This window comes from Physeter macrocephalus, unplaced genomic scaffold, assembly GCF_002837175.3.
Source record: "Physeter macrocephalus isolate SW-GA unplaced genomic scaffold, ASM283717v5 random_283, whole genome shotgun sequence".
NCBI classification, from domain to species: domain Eukaryota; kingdom Metazoa; phylum Chordata; class Mammalia; order Artiodactyla; family Physeteridae; genus Physeter; species Physeter macrocephalus.
This window is the reverse complement of record NW_021145569.1, coordinates 70,391-74,377: the sequence shown is the minus strand read 5'-3', so window position 1 is coordinate 74,377 and position 3,987 is coordinate 70,391. Positions and strand designations below refer to the sequence as shown.

At 49.1% G+C, this 3,987-nt stretch overlaps 1 protein-coding gene across 1 annotated transcript in view; it reads left to right on the top strand.

The window, feature by feature from the left end:
• The first annotated feature begins 2,304 nt into the window (after positions 1 to 2,304).
• The window catches only part of BICRA (BRD4 interacting chromatin remodeling complex associated protein), a 53,577-nt gene continuing 51,894 nt past the window's right edge, over positions 2,305 to 3,987 (top strand). Inside the window, exon 1 of the mRNA XM_055082787.1 lies at positions 2,305 to 2,501. The gene's annotated coding sequence lies outside the window, so the exon portion shown is untranslated. The remainder of the gene's footprint in view (positions 2,502 to 3,987) is intronic.

Genomic DNA, 3,987 nt, shown 5'->3' with positions numbered 1-3,987 from the left:
GCTTTTCCTCCACAGCACTTAGCAACTTCTGATATAATATTTATTTTACATTTATATGGATTTTACACGTCATAATCTTTTATAACATTTGTATTTTAAATATTGATAAATAATTCTATACATGACATATATACTCTAATATCTATTAAATATTTATTCAATAAATAAAAGCTAAATACATGTGAATTAAATATTTGTAAGTACTTAGTATAATCTGTTATATTGTTCTTTCTTTGTTTCCCTCCTTACCCTCCTCAAAAATGTAAGCTCCACGTGAACAGGGATCTTTGTTTTGTTCATAGCCATCCCTCCAGCTTCTAGAACAGAGCCTGGCACGCAGCACATATCCCAGGCCTTAATTGCTGAATGGATGACTATTTCGTGAATGAGGAACCCGGGAGGATGTGAATGAGCCAGAAGAAAGTGTGTTAATCGGGGAGAGGAGAGGAAGTTGGGAAGAGCAGAAAAAGGGCCCCGAGGCTTAAAAGCTGGTGTGATCAGGCCCTGGGTGAGTGTGAGGGACACCAGGTAACAGGCTGGCAGAAGAGACACAGTGAGTGCTTTGGCGGGGGTGGGGGTCTGAACTTTACCTGAAATGTGGTTCCCTCATTTGCTGGGTAACCTTGAGTCAGTGACTTGCCGTCTCTGGGCCTCATGACCTCATCTGTAAAAAGGGAGAAGAGCAGCTGTTTGTTCATGAATGCAACACGAACATACATATTTCCTGCATTCCTGCCATGTGCCGGGCACTGTGGTAGATGAGGCAGGCAGCGTCCTCACCCTCATTGATCTATTCCAGGCCCCCACCTCCAGGGTCATGTAGAATTAAGCACTGTGGTGGCCTGTGGTGAACTGCAGTTCCTGTCGTCGGGTTAGCTGTAGGCTTCAGCTTTCCTCATCGGGATAGAGGTACCCGCCATGCATGGTTGTCATGGAAGCCCGGTACCCCGTTTATGGTAATGGCAATTTCTAAATGGGGGCTTTGTTATTGGTGTGGTCTTGGGCTCAAGATGCAACTTGGACCCTTCATCATTGAGCTTATGTTTCTTTTCTTTTCTTTTTCTTTTTTTTTTTTTTTGACCACGCCACGCAGCTTGCGGGATTTTAGTTCCCCGACCAGGGATTGAACCTGGGCCCCCCAGGCAGTGAAAGCGCTGAGTCCTAACCACTGGACCACCAGGGAATTCCCATGGAGCTTATGTTTCGTTTCAAAATATGAACTTGACGTGGCTTAGAACGCATTTTGTGGATGCTAAATCTCTGGCCTTGGACGTGGCCCTGATGCCTCACTAGGCTTTTCTGAGTTGGGCACACCTGTTGTACTGTGAGGCGTCCAGAGACTCAGGTTTCCTCTCCTCTCCTCTCTGGAACTTCAGCAAAAGATTCTTCGTTCAGCAGGCTGCTGAGTTAACCAACCTTCATTTGGGGGGTGTGTAAGTTAGCACAGTTCATGCTAGCTGCTGTAACAAATAAGCCCTTTATTCTCAGTGGCTTCAGTGTACTAAGTGGCTTCAAAGCATTTTTCTCACACATGTTATAGACCAGTGAGGGTGTTTCTGGTGGGGCAGCCTCATGTGAACTCTTTGAGAGAACCAGACTCCTTCCCTAGAGTGGCTTTGCCCTCCCCTAAGTCTGTGGAGTCCACTGTAGATGAAGAAGTATGGAGGGATGTCTTTTGTGCCAGGCCTGGAAAGTACCAATGTCACTTCCACCTACGTTCTGTTGGCCAGAATTCAGTCATGTGACCACACCCAGCTACAGGGGATGCTGGGAAATGTAGTCCAGGGAAAGAAAATGGTTGGGGGAAACATACAGCAGTCTTCACCATAGTGGGTGTGTATTTGTAGATGCCCGGGTGGCCAGTGGAATGAGTGGGAAGGTCTCAGGTCTATGGGAGGGAGCATCTGGATTAGCTGTTTTCCTGACCTTTGGACCTACAGTCTCTGATAAGACATATATTTCACGCCGTGATCCAGGAGGGATATACACACACACACACACCTGAAACAAAGTTTTCTTCACCATAGTGGGTGTGTATTTGTAGATGCCCGGGTGGCCAGTGGAATGAGTGGGAAGGTCTCAGGTCTATGGGAGGGAGCATCTGGATTAGCTGTTTTCCTGACCTTTGGACCTACAGTCTCTGATAAGACATATATTTCACGCCGTGATCCGGGAGGGATATACACACACACACACACACCTGAAACAAAGTTTTGTGGAACACTTAGCTGAACTACCTTTGAGTCATTCAATATGTTTTTTCAATTTTACTCTGTTCTTTTTCCTTCATTTGTTTCAGTGATGGTTGAGACTCATTATACTGATTTCATCACTGCTCAAATTTTCCAACTCACAATTTGAAAAGCGCTGAAAATGAAAGTAGAAATGTGAGGAACCGTATGGGCAACTTCTACACTCCTGAGAGAGTACCGCCTCAATTCCCCATGTGTCCCAAGCCCAGTTCCAGAAGCGCGTTGGAGGCACTGGGGCAATTCTGGAAGGTTAGAACACTTAGAACAAAATCTACTCGCTTCCCATGCTTACTCCCCCACCCACCCACCCCGCCCCAGCTACTTCTCCGACATCCTTTCCAGTGCCCTCCACCCACCTCACAATGATCCAGTTGTTTCTGGTGCCTGTCAGGCACATTCCTGCCTTAGGGCCTTTGCACTCACTGTTCCCTCAGCCTGGGATGCTTTTCCCCCATCTATTTGCATGGCTCCCTTCATTTCAGTCTCTGCTTCAGTGTCACATGTATTGACCACCCTGTTTTAAAGCTAAAGCCTCCCCTTCCCCATCATTCCCTTATCCTGCCTTTTGAGCTCCTCCTGGCCACTTGCCACTAGCCAATACCACGTTGTAGATGACTTTGTTTACCAATTTATGGTTTGCTTCTTCCATGAGAATTTAGCTCTATGAGGGGTCTCCCAGGGCCTGGGGCATAGTAGGTGTTCACTGAATATTTGTTGAGTGAATGAATGCAAATGTTTTGGTTTTGTGTTTTTTCTTCCTCCCTGCCCAGTGGGAAAGCAGCTTCCTCTCATCAGCATTTTGGGAAGGTGAATTGTCCGCAGGGTGCTGTAAGAGAGGATCTGGGTGGGGGTTGGGTGGGAGGGAGAGAACCGAGCTGGGAAAGCTGTTCCCAGGAATTCTGTGGAATCAACAGCTTGGTTGCTTGACGTGAGAACATATGTCTATAGATTATTATTTCATAAAAGAATCGCTTAGGAACTGTGTGGGTTTTTCTGTCCCCCCTGCTGAAATAACAGTCCTAAATCTCACCTCTTAACCAACTTAACCTCCCAAGGCACCGCAGAACATGGCGGGGCAGAGCGGGGGTTCCCTCAGGTCCCTCTGGCCTGATTTTGCTCTGTGTGTATGTGTTTTCACTTTTTGTTGAAGTCTAAGGGTTTCTGTGTCTGCTTGGTTTTGTGTTTTGAAGTATAAAGGTATTTCTGCCTCCGAAATCAGCACTTTACACACTTCGAAAATTCTACAAACCCAGCACATTTCACATGCCTTTGTGGTTTCTGTGTTTTCTTGCCCATTTTTGGCTTTGGTGGGGTTGGGGGGCGGGGTGTGGTGGATGGAATGAGAGGCTAAAGCTTCATACTCACCTCTCACACATGGCATCCCCATCCCAGGGCCGGTAGTGGGTACAGAGGGAAGTGACCCAGGGACGCGCTGGGGGTGTCCCACCAGGGTCATGTAGGGCACCCAGGAAATTCAGCCAGGGCTGGAGGCGGGGGGTCCGGGCGCGGCCCCGTGCGTTTGGGGGGCGGGGGCCATGCTGAGGGAACATATTCTGGGAGGATGTGCAGCCTGGTAAGTGCAGGTTGGGAGTCGTGGTGGGGGTGGGGATGGGCCATGTGACCAGTTCCTCCCTCCCCCCCTCCCCCCCCCCCCTCCCCCCCCCCCCCCCTCCCCCCCCCCCCCCCCCCCCCCCCCCTCCCCCCCCCCCCCCCCCCCCCCCCCCCCCCCCCCCCC